The sequence below is a fragment of the Bufo gargarizans genome, chromosome 3, assembly GCF_014858855.1.
Source record: "Bufo gargarizans isolate SCDJY-AF-19 chromosome 3, ASM1485885v1, whole genome shotgun sequence".
Taxonomy (NCBI): domain Eukaryota; kingdom Metazoa; phylum Chordata; class Amphibia; order Anura; family Bufonidae; genus Bufo; species Bufo gargarizans.
Window position 1 is genome coordinate 210,318,100 of NC_058082.1, and position 12,869 is coordinate 210,330,968.

Genomic DNA, 12,869 nt, shown 5'->3' on the forward strand with positions numbered 1-12,869 from the left:
TAACCTAGAAAGACAAAGACATGGACTCGCATAACCTCCAACAGAAACCTGGGACACTAACCAGCCTACAACCATGTCGTACCCTTAACAAACAAAACATGAAAAGCGGTCAAGGGGCCCCCGGAGCCATGAGGCCGGATCGGTCATAGGGCCCCCGAAGCCAGAGGGATGACGTTGCGGTGACGATAAGTAATTAAAACGTAAGCCGAACCTGATGGCATATGAAGCGACTTGAATGATTGGATTGGCTAGAAGGTGGCCTAAGGAACATGACTGCCAACAGGCGTTAAAAATATAGACATTAGTAATCCGAAGCACGTGCATACATAAAACACTAACCACCGCGAACCATAAACGTAAACATGAAATGCCTGGGGCATTGCAAGTTCGCTAAGAGAAGTCTCTTATCGTGACCAACAAATGAACAGCTTGTGAAAACATAGCAGGAAACGTACTCCTATCGGCCCACTGACCTCCGCTGAGGAGCTGTTTGGTGAACTGGGGCAGGAGACCAATCTGAGTGAATACGAACCAGAAGTAAAAGGAGACCAGTCTGAGTGAATATGAACCAGGATTAAACAGAAACTAGGCCTCTGGAATGTGACAGACCACGAGGAAGGGAGCGTAAGCCTGAAAAGAACGCAGTTATGTTTGTCAGGAGAGAGGTACCAGCGCGGTGGGTGCAGACTGCCCCGGTGAGATTGAGCAAAACCATGATGTAGCAATAAACAGGAGAATGCAGCTTTGAGTGGGAGCAGAGTACAACACATGATGTAACAACAAATGGGTGAATGCAGCTTTGGATGTGAGTGGTACCTAAAAACATGGTATAGGCGCAGCTCTGAGTATGGGTAGCGCATGAAAAGCATGGTATAAAGCAGACGTATAAATGCAACCTGAAAGTGAGCAGAGTATTGACGTGATGCGAAAGCAGACATGTGGACGCAGCTCTAGTAGTGAAAGGAGTATAGGACAAGATGTGAAAAGCAGACATGCGGACGCAGCTTTGGATGTGAACGGAATATTAACTTGATGTGACCGCAGACATGGAAAGCGGCTTTGGTGAGTGGGGTATACAACCTGGTGTAGCAGTAGAAGTGTGAACACAACTTTGGGTATAAGCAGAGCATGAAAATTGGTATAAACGCAGCTCTGGTTGTGAGTGGAGCAAGGTGGGAACACCAGGGTGGTGCGTCCAGAGCATGAAAACGGAGTAACAGTAGCAGCTATGGCTGTAAGCCGAGTATACAACATGTAATAACAGGCATGTAATACGGATCCGGCTGTCGGCTGGGGACGGAATGAGATGTAACAGCCAACAGGTGAGCGCAGCTTGAATGTGAGACCAATCTGAGTGAATACGAACCAAGAGTAGAAAAGTGCAGTACAGTGAAGACGTGCGGATGCAGCAGAAGACATTAAATAAAAGCCGGAAGTGTAAATGCCGCTCAGGATAACAGCGGAGCATGAAAGTATGAGATTGTGGATAAGCTCTGTCTGTATATTTATGTTTAAATTGTACTGGAGCTGTCATTTGGCATTCCGGGCACTAGAGGCCGCTGTTTTGCAGCACAGTCAGCATGCTTCTGGGTGAACCAGTAAGTGTTGATCTGACATGGTGGAAGGATTGTGCTGTGAGGGGCTGAATCCGATTCCATCCTGGCTTGCAGATGTCCGGCAGTGAATGGATACTCAAAGGAAGGAGAGCATCTGCTGTCCCCTGTCTGGATCCAGCACTTTGAAAGAGAGGTTGTCCCAGGAAGACCAGTTCCAGTGTATGGACAGAAAACCTTAGCATCAAGCAAGGCCGCACGGTTGCTGAGAGCTTGGTGGCCATCCCGGGTAAGCGGCATCCTAGGGCCCAGAACGGACGCAGGTCAGTACACCTGATTACCAATTGTACTTTACTGTTTGGCGCCTAAAGTAACAGAGACTAGCCTAGGCCTTGTATGCGCTAGTTAGATAGGGTTATAGCTTTGTTAGGCCTTACTGTACTGGACTGCAGCGCAGTAATTGACTTGCAGGCTCTGCTGCGTCTGCCACCGGTTAGGTGTGTCTTCTATAGCGGCACAGTACGACTTGTAGGCTCTGCTGTGTACGCCAGCAGGCTAGGCCTGTCCCTCGGACAGGGACTGTGGGCCTGGGGTATTACTTATACTGTTTGTACTTGTGTTAATACTGTCTCCAAAGTAAAGTTTATATTCTTGCATATAAAGCTGGTGTCAGTGTTGCTTCCATGTCTGTGACTTTGCTGTATCCTGGGGAGCCCACCCCGGTACACGGCTTACGAAAGTGAAATACATGAAGTTTAAAGATGGTGGTAGCGGGGGGAAAAGGGGGGGGGGGAGACACATGGCAAGGAACAGCTACAGCAAAAGGCCTAAACAATAAACACTGCGTCCGATCTCCAAACATGACGTCAGGTGCAGCCCGGGTAACTCTTACTTCAGCCGGATTGCTGTAAAGAAACTTTTCATACGAGACGAACGAAGCAAAGTGAAACTTGTAAGATTTATAGGAACCAACTCTTATTACCAACAAACAAAAATGAAAAGCAAATGGAAGTATTTAGGCCCAAACGAGCAAACCTGAGGTAGCAGATTCTGAGGCGAAGCCTCCCGTTCGCTAGCAAAGTCGGATCCGACCGGCCTGGAGAGACGGCCCCGGCCCAACCTACTTACGTAGTATGGCGCGTGCATGCTATGGTAGCAGAGAGCAAAATAACAAGCTCCATGCTGCAAAGAAAGAATCCTACCACCAGAGAAGCTAGTGTGCTAATGACACCCAGCGGCAGCTGTGCACCTGAAAACACACACCTGTGAGTGAGGGTGTGGCTCGTATATGAAGAGCCTCCGCCCCTCCCACAAATGCAGGCTGACTAATCAGCCTTACCAACATATATATATATATATACAGTACAGACCAAAAGTTTGGACACATTTTCTCATTCAAAGAGTTTTCTTTATTTTCATGACTATGAAAATTGTAGATTCACACTGAAGGCATCAAAACTATGAATTAATACATGTGGAATTATATACATAACAAAAAAGTGTGAAACAACTGAAAATGTCATATTCTAGGTTCTTCAAAGTAGCCACCTTTTGCTTTGATTACTGCTTTGCACACTCTTGGCACTCTCTTGATGAGCTTCAAGAGGTAGTCACCTGAAATGGTTTTCCCTTCACAGGTGTGTCCTGTCAGGTTTAATAAGTGGGATTTCTTGCCTTATAAATCGGGTTGGGACCATCAGTTGCGTTGTGGAGAAGTCAGGTGGATACACAGCTGATAGTCCTACTGAATAGACTGTTAGCATTTGTATTATGGCAAGAAAAAAGCAGCTAAGTAAAGAAAAACGAGTGGCCATCATTACTTTAAGAAATGAAGGTCAGTCAGTCCGAAAAATTGGGAAAACTTTGAAAGTGTCCCCAAGTGCAGTCACAAAAACCATCGAGCGCTACAAAGAAACTGGCTCACATGTGGACCGCCCCAGGAAAGGAAGACCAAGAGTCACCTCTGCTGCGGAGGATAAGTTCATCCGAGTCACCAGCCTCAGAAATCGCAGGTTAACAGCAGCTCAGATTAGAGACCAGGTCAATGCCACACAGAGTTCTAGCAGCAGACACATCTCTAGAACAACTGTTAAGAGGAGACTGTGTGAATCAGGCCTTCATGGTAGAATATCTGCTAGGAAACCACTGCTAAGGACAGGCAACAAGCAGAAGAGACTTGTTTGGGCTAAAGAACACAAGGAATGGACATTAGACCAGTGGAAATCTGTGCTTTGGTCTGATGAGTCCAAATTCGAGATCTTTGGTTCCAACCACCGTGTCTTTGTGCGACGCAGAAAAGGTGAACGGATGGACTCTACATGCCTGGTTCCCACCGTGAAGCATGGAGGAGGAGGTGTGATGGTGTGGGGGTGCTTTGCTGGTGACACTGTTGGGGATTTATTCAAAATTGAAGGCATACTGAACCAGCATGGCTACCACAGCATCTTGCAGCGGCATGCTATTCCATCCGGTTTGCGTTTAGTTGGACCATCATTTATTTTTCAACAGGACAATGACCCCAAACACACCTCCAGGCTGTGTAAGGGCTATTTGACCATGAAGGAGAGTGATGGGGTGCTGCGCCAGATGACCTGGCCTACACAGTCACCGGACCTGAACCCAATCGAGATGGTTTGGGGTGAGCTGGACCGCAGAGTGAAGGCAAAAGGGCCAACAAGTGCTAAGCATCTCTGGGAACTCCTTCAAGACTGTTGGAAGACCATTTCAGGTGACTACCTCTTGAAGCTCATCAAGAGAATGCCATGAGTGTGGAAAGCAGTAATCAAAGCAAAAGGTGGCTACTTTGAAGAGCCTAGAATATGACATATTTTCAGTTGTTTCACACTTTTTTGTTACGTATATAATTCCACATGTGTTAATTCATAGTTTTGATGCCTTCAGTGTGAATCTACAATTTTCATAGTCATGAAAATAAAGAAAACTCTTTGAATGAGAAGGTGTGTCCAAACTTTTGGTCTGTACTGTATATACATTTTGTGGGGTTTCGCTCTGGTAGACAGGATTAGCGGACAACAACAAGAGGCAACAACAAGTTCTTTGGAGCAAACAGTTCAGTGTTTTATTCACACTTTAGACAAGTGACAGAACAAGCAGTCATAATCAAACAAAAAGTCACCTTGCGGTGGTGGTAATTCACACCATTCAACAATTCCACCTCAAAGAGTCTTTGACGATAGCGACACCAACCTGTTTTCCCGCCAAACAGGTAGCAATCCTTCAAGCCTTCATCCAGACACAAGGCTCCCAGATCACAACACAAAGACCTGGCTTCTGAGCCCAGCTGCCTATTTAAGGACAGCCAGGTGCTGCCAAAACCCAGACCAGAACTTAAAGGATAACTGTCACACTTAGACCCTAATTTCAATTTTTCAAATATGTAGTTACTAATAACATGATATTCCAGAATCAGTTACTATTAGACTGACTTACCCCATATTTAATAAGATTCAGCCCTTAGCAACCAGTCTGCATAAAACTGCAATTTCACTATTCAGTTAAGATGGCCGCCACTGCCCTCACCCTGAGGCTAATCCCGCCTGCCCTCACTAGCCAGTAACAATAGCCCCCCAAAAGTGTCAGTAACCAGAGCCCTCCCCTTAAAGGGTTAATCTCCTGCAGCACAAAGGGGTCCTCTTACCACATGTTGCTTTCATTTATACACTGAGCAGATGGCAGATCTCCCTTCCCTGGTCTGCGCTGCTTCGACTCTACTTCTCCAGCTCTGCTGAGTGAGGGAGCGTCTGCCAAGTGCACGGACAGGGAGAAGTGCACACAGCCCAGACACTGTTATCAGCTGCTAGGGAGGACCTGGCTTTAATCATTTACTTACAGTCCCTGGCTGTCAGTAATCTGACATTGCACGCTGCGTGCTTCTGCGTCCTCCATCCTTCAACACATAGACGAACCATGCCTAGCAACCCTATTTTAAGCACAGGTAGAAATAGGCATTACAGGGAACAAAACTGTGGAATTAAGGGGTAATTGAATACACAGTGAAAAGTTGAAATAGGGCCACCAAGGAGATATTAATCACCACAATCCAATACTCCCTCACCTGGCTGTAAATCATCCCAGCAGCACATGCTGAGAGGAAAATACCTGTTTTCCCAGACAAAACCTCTCACTGTATCACTATATATATGTAGTTAAGGCTGCATGCAGCCTGTATTTGTGGGTGGGGCCAGGTCTCCCTTCTTAAACCCCCATGCCCGGTCTCTCCTCGCCACGCTCGTCTCCGCGCTACTTCCGGCGGCTTACGTCACTTCCGGTAAGCGCTCCTCTCAGGTAAGCGTTGGCGCACGCCACCTGACGAGCCCCTCGTCTCTCCTCCCGTCCGCCCTCAGGTGCGATCCTCCTCACCCCCTCCTTGTCCCCTGAACCTCCGCGCTCACTCCACCGCCGGCCGGTCCTCTCCTCCTGTTCTGCCCGTCCGTCCTCTCGCGACATTCCGATCCCCGCTGCTGTCTGCCCGCACAGCGCGCCCGCCTCCGGGGGGGGGGGGGGAAGACGCACCTCCGCTGCTCCGTCCACGTCATTCCTTCCCAAGCATTGCATCTCCATGCCCCACTCTGTGCCTGAGTGTGGGGCAACACTGCACCTATCTGGTCTGTCGTTTTCACATGCCCCCCAGGATCCCCTGCACTTCCGTTCCTTGGTCCTTACAGCTCACCTTTTCCTTGGCAGCCCCATGCATTTACCAGTGCCCCCCTGGTCCCCAGGCCAATTGTCCACCATCAACACACACTGTAGCTACCCACATCACGAGTGCCACCCAGCATGTAGACAGGTCTCTTGTCCTTGGCGCAGGCTTCCACGGCTCTGCTCCCACTCAGGTTCTGACCAGCGGGTCCTGGGACCCATTCCACGCTCCTGCCAGCTGCACACCACAACGCAGTCCTGCGCTCCTTCTATCCTGGCCATCGCGGGGGTTCCGGCCCTTGCTGCTTCCACCCCTCACACCCTCCGGCTGGTCCCCAGCGCCCACACCTAGCTGCACGGCCGTACATTTCTCCGGACCCAGCAGCCCCTGGTCTCACTCAGTCAAATTCTTACATTTGTGTCCTTTTCCCAGGTTCCCGTAGCGTTCGTGGTCCCTGCCGTACCGTGTCTTGACCTCCTGACGTCAGGTTTAGGTATTGGGCTAGGTTCATACGTTCTTTTCATATATTTTTAAAAAAATAAAAAATAATAATTTTTCCACAGGCTCTGCTGAAGGTCCCTGCCAGTCACCCGAGGGAATTTTTAGGCTTGAGGGTTTTTCAGGTAGGTATTTCAGTGCTGCACCCTGCAGGTCCTCTCGCCAGCATTCTGTACCACCTCACCTGGGGCGTTCAGGTGATGTTTCTGTCCATCTTAGCCTGAAGCGTTCAGGTGTCCTCTCTGTCCATCTTAGCCTGAAGCGTTCAGGTGTCTTCTCTGTGCATCTTAGCCTGAAGCGTTCAGGTGTCTTCTTTGTGCATCTTAGCCTGAAGCGTTCAGGTGTCTTCTCTGTCCATCTTAGCCTGAAGCGTTCAGGTGCCTTCTCTGTCCATCTTAGCCTGAAGCGTTCAGGTGTCTTCTCTGTCCATCTTAGCCTGAAGCGTTCAGGTGTCCTCTCTGTCCATCTTAGCCTGAAGCGTTCAGGTGTCTTCCCTGTCCTGAAGCGTTCAGGCGTCTTCCCTGTCTACCTTTGCCTGAAACATTCAGGTCTCGTCCCTGTCCTCCTTAGCCCGCAGCGTTCAGCCGATATTGCTATCATTAGCCTGTAACGTCAGGTGTCTTCCCTGTCCTTCTTAAGCCTGAAGCGTTCAGGTAACTCTACTCACATCCCCAACCTGAAGCGTTCAGGTCACTCCTCGCTACTCGGCCTGGAACGTCCAGGCCTCCTTCTCGCCACAGTCCAGGACTCCTCCTTCTGGCACTCTAGATACCCTTCTGTTCTTTGTTTCCACTCATCCACGTCACCCTGTTTCCCTTGTCAACCAGCACAGCGGTGCGTCCATCCACATCACCATTGGTTTTTAGATCCCGCTCCGCAACTCACTCACGTCGCTCCTAACTTTTCCAGTCCTCAGGGCCAGTCGGGTCGCTTCCGTCAATCCTCAAGCGGTAAGGCAAGGGTATTGAATTCGCTCTCACAGGTACGTTCTCAAATACGATTACTCACGGGCTTAGTAAATACGGAACACGGTCCTCGTGACCTCTCCAGCTGCCATATTTTTTTACTTTAATTCCAGGTCTTGCGTAAGATCTCTTCAAGTCCTCGGAGCCATGTCACAAGTATCGGACGTCGACGACGCATTGTCCCTCCTGGGTACTTCGGTCTCTGGCCAAGGCGGCCCAGATTCCCTCAGGAGATGGACCGTACCAAGGCTCATCGCAGAGTTAAACAGAAGGGGCATCAGGCACCCAGCGTCAGCAAGGAAGGCCGAATTATACAGGCTGTTGATGACGGAACCCGGTCCTCTGGAAGGAGAAGATCCACCCCCATCCATTCAGCAGTCCCTGGTGCAGTTGCAGGCCTCCATGGATTCTCTCGCCTCTTCCGTGGCCGACATCAGGGCCAGGGTGGTGGACTTGGAATCTAGAACACCGTCGTCATCCCAGGCGATGGTCCCACTCACTGACCCCCCTCTGTATCAGCTCCCGGCTCCAGGTACGACTCCAGCAGCTCCCGTGGTGGCACCAGCACACTTTGTGCCGGACAACATCAGGAAAGACATCTTGGCAGGAAAGGACGTGAATCTCGCTTCCATTCTGATAGCGTCCCATGATGCCGCCGACAACAAGACATTCGACTGCGGGGAAATCTCGGTGGTCCTTCGGGCCAAGGATGCCCGTCTCAACCGCAAGCTCTCCGTCCCAGAGTTCATTTTGGCCTTTAGCCTGTATAGAGACGTAATCTGCTCCGCCTACCCATCTCGCCGGGAGGAGCTGGATACGTATCTATACAGGGTCACTGATCTTGGGCACAAGTACGACGGTACGGCCTTCTATGATTACCACCGCTCCTTCTCAGCCAAGGCCGCCGCCGCGCTGACCCAGTTCCAGTTCTCCGTTAACTGGGCCACTCTGGATATGGAGTTATTCTGCCGGCATTTCGCCGGTCTCTGGGCTCCCTCCTGTTTGACTTGTCAGTCGATATTCCATTCGACAGAGTGGTGTCCTCAAGCGGCCACGGCTCAACCAGACAGGGTCACCCCAGGCCCCTCCGGGGTCTCCCGCAGCCCCTCCTCCACTGACAAGTTAGGCAGACCCATCGTCTATCTTGGCAACAGCCAAGTCTGTAATAACTTTAAATTTGGCACTTGTCTCATCAGTGGCTGCAGGGCCCTGCATATCTGCACCATCTGCTTCAGGGCTCACCCTAGGTCCACGTGTCCAAAGAGGTTGTCCAAGCATCCATGACTAGCCGATTGTAACATTGATCTCCTGGCCCTCCTTTTACGGGAACATCTGGTTCAGGGATTTGTGGACTCCGTGATTGCCGGCCTCTGCTTCGGCTTTGACACTGGGATGGTGGCACTCCCCCACTCTAACTGGGGGTGCGACAATCTTCAGTCAGCCAGGTCGGATCCTGCCGCTGTTCAGGAGCTCCTGAACTCAGAGGTTGAGAAGGGGTTCCTCCTGGGCCCTTTCAACCTGATTCCATTTTCTCGTTGGCGGATCAGCCCCATAAAAGTGGTGTCAAAAAGGATTCCAATAAAAAACGCTTGATCTATGATCTTTCAGCCCCTCATGATTCCGTCATCCCCAGCATCAATTCTTTAATTCCTTCTGAAGAGTTTGCCATGAGATATGCGTCCATCGACGAGGCCATTGCTCTCATCCTTAGGGCTGGCAAAGGCGCCTGGTTGTCCAAAACTGACATAGCAGACGCGTTCAAATTACTTCCAATCGCCCCACATCTATGGCAATTCTATGGCATACAATGGGAGAGCAGGTTCTATTTTGCCAACCGGTTGACGTTCAGCTATAAAAGCAGCCCGTGGTTGTTCGACCAACTGGCACAGGCTCTACACTGGATTCTGATCCAACACGGCAGCACCCCAGCGGTCATCCACTACCTGGACGACTTTCTCCTCATAGAACCTCCACTATGCCACCCGTCAGGGATTCACTCCCTCCTGGAGCTCTTTTCCTCCCTATGCATTCCAATATCGCAGGGCAAGACCTCTTGTCCGGCCACCTCCATCACCTTCCTCGGCATTGTCCTGGATTCCGACAGAATGGAAGCCAGGCTTCCGGAAGTAAAGTTGTCCCAAATCCGAGAAGTCGTTGCAGGGGCCATCACCTCTTCCCAGGTGACCAAAGTCGAGTTACAGTCCATTCTGGGTAGGTTAAACTTCGCCTTAAGGGTGATGCCCCAGGGTAGGGCCTTCATTTCACGTCTGCTCTCGCTCCTCCCTGCAGCCCCAGAACCCAACAGCATTGTCCACCTAGACAGGGCAGCCATGGCGGATCTACGCATGTGGGACAACTTTCTTTCAGCCTGGAACGGGGTTAGCCTGTTCGTCCCATCCTGGACCCAATCCTCTGCTAGGGTGTTTTCCGATGCCGTGGCTTCCCGGGGGTTCGCTGCCATCTTCGGGTCCCACTGGTTAGCTGGTCCATGGCCGCCTCAGGTCAGTTCTGACCCTCAGGCCCTCAGTTCTTCTCCATTCCTGGAATTTTATCCCATCGTGGCAGCTGCCACGGTCTGGGGTCACCTCTGGGCCAATTCCAGTGTCATGTTCATCTCGGACAGTCAAGACTTGGTGGATATCATCACCAAAGGCCGAGCCAAGTCTGCCAAAATCATGTCCCTTCTGTGCAAACTGGTCTGGCTGTCCATGATTAACAACTTCCATTTTTCATGTTCCCATATTCCAGGTGCATTATCCCGATTCAACTTTCACACGTTTTTTCAGGTATGTCCAGAAGCGCACCAGACCGGGGCACGGATTCCCGGTTTCAGCAACCTAATGTTGGACTAAGGTCACTGCTGGCAACCGCCAAGGACCTCATGCACCGATCCCTCTCCATCAACACGGCCCGCAATTACCGCACTGGTTAATACCTGTTTCTAAAATTTACCAGGGACCATCCCCAACGGGATACAGCCTTCATATCCTATATCATGGCTTTCATGGCCCATTGCCATGTCAACCTCAAGCTGGCACCCAACACCATCCGCTTGTACCTCGCCGGGGCGCAACATTTCTTAGTTCTGCAGAATCCAGAACATCGCTCGGCGTTCACATCTCAAGCCGTCAAGGCCACCCTCAGGGGCATTGAGAAGAGCAGTAAGGACTCAACTCCTTCCCGACGGCCGGTCTCCGGCGAACTGTTCAGGCAGCTGTCAGCAACCCTAGATGGTAACCCTTTTGGCCCTTCCTTTAGTCTGGTTATCAAGGCCGCAATGTATTTGAGCTTCTACGGCTTCCTACACCCAGGAGAATTTTCCGTTTCTTCCCAAAGGACGACCTTCCTGAAGAAGAAGCAACTATCCTGGAGCCAGGATCACCTGGTGTTAAGCCTTCCTTCCACCAAGACATCCCAAACCGGTCCTCCCATACAGATTCGCTTCTTTGAGTCCAAAAACGCCTGGTGTCCGGTTCTGGTGCTCCGACGTCTCCTAAACTCCACACCATCTCCAGACCCTGAATCTCCTTTGCTTCCATTCCAAGGGAAACCCCTATCCACGCTGCAGTTCATTTCACACATCAGATCCCTGGTCGCAGGGTTGGGGGTGGACCCCAAAACAATATCTGGACATTCCTTCCGCATCGGAGCCGCTTCGGCAGCTTCCAAGCACGGGACACCTCCGCACGTCATACGTCACATGGGTAGGTGGAGATCTGCCTGTTTCTCCCGATACATTCCGGATCCGCAATCTGAAACCCGTCAAGTGTTCCGTTCCTTGGCTTTGTAACGTATATTAAACAACATTACTTTCCCTACTCAGTGTCTTTTTGGCCCTCTTTTAGGCAGGCCCACGTCCCGTGGCTCCAGGCACACACCAGCCACTGTTAGGGCCCCTTCCCGTCACTTTACGGACCGTGGCTGCGGTCACAAGTAGTTAAGGCTGCATGCAGCCTGTATTTGTGGGCGGGGCCAGGTCTCCCTTCTTAAACCCCCACGCCCGGTCTCTCCTCGCCACGCTTGTCTCCGCGCTACTTCCCCCCCCTTTTTCCCACCCCTTTTTCGTTACTCTTCCTAGGGTTGGCCCTCTTTTAGGCAGGCCCACATCCCGTGGCTCCAGGCACACACCAGCCACTGTTAGGGTCCCTTCCCGTCACTTTACGGACCGTGGCCGCGGTCACAAATATATATATATGTATATATATATATAGTGGGGATTCGCTCTGGTAGGCAGGTTAGCGGACGCAGTATAGAGGCAACCACAAATCTCTTTAACTTAAACAGTTCAGTGTTTATTCACACAAATGGCAAAACAGTCTGGGAACGTGGGGAGTAGCCACCCACCCAGCACTTTGGCTACTCCCAATAAGAGCCGTCCCAAATCAGCTTTACAGCCATACTAACCAGCTGAAGTGTCAGACTGTAATGATGTCATTTCAGGGAAAAAAATGGCTCTTACCTCACCGAGGCCAGGAACCTCGGTAATGCCCATCAATGACGACTCCTTGTTCCTTCCTAAATACCTCCCCCTTTGTTCAAGTCTGAGGGGGTGGACACACATTAAACTGTTTACCCGGGACAGGGCATCCACGTTTCCTAGTAACCGACCTGCCCTGTGTTCCCTCCAAAAACTTTAAATTCTGAAAAGACAGAAACCACCGGGTGACCTGGGCATTTCTGTCCTTGGCCTGGCTCATCCATTTGAGAGGGGAGTGGTCGGTCACCAGATGAAAATTTCTCCCCAACAAATAATAGGGCAGAGACTCGAGTGCCCACTTGATAGCCAGGCACTCTCTCTCCACTATACTATACCTGGTCTCGGCTGTGGTAAGCGTCCCTGTTGACTTCCTGAGACAGTACAGCTACCTCAAAGGCATCAGTCTGCACTATAAACTCCCTTTTGAAGTTGGGTGGCACCAAAACCGGGGACCCGCACAGGGACGACTTCAAAGCGGAGAAAGCCTTTTTCCGCCTGCTCATTCCAGTGGACCTTCACTGACTTGTGTCCCTTCAAATGGCCTATCAATGGTGCGGCGACTGTAGCAAAGTGGGGTAAAAACATCAAATAGTACCCCACCATTCCCAGGAACGACTTTACTTGCCGAGTAGTGACAGGTCAGGGTCAATTTCGAATTGCCTCAATTTTGTTCACCTGAGGTTTGATAATTCCGCACCCAATTACATACCCCAGGT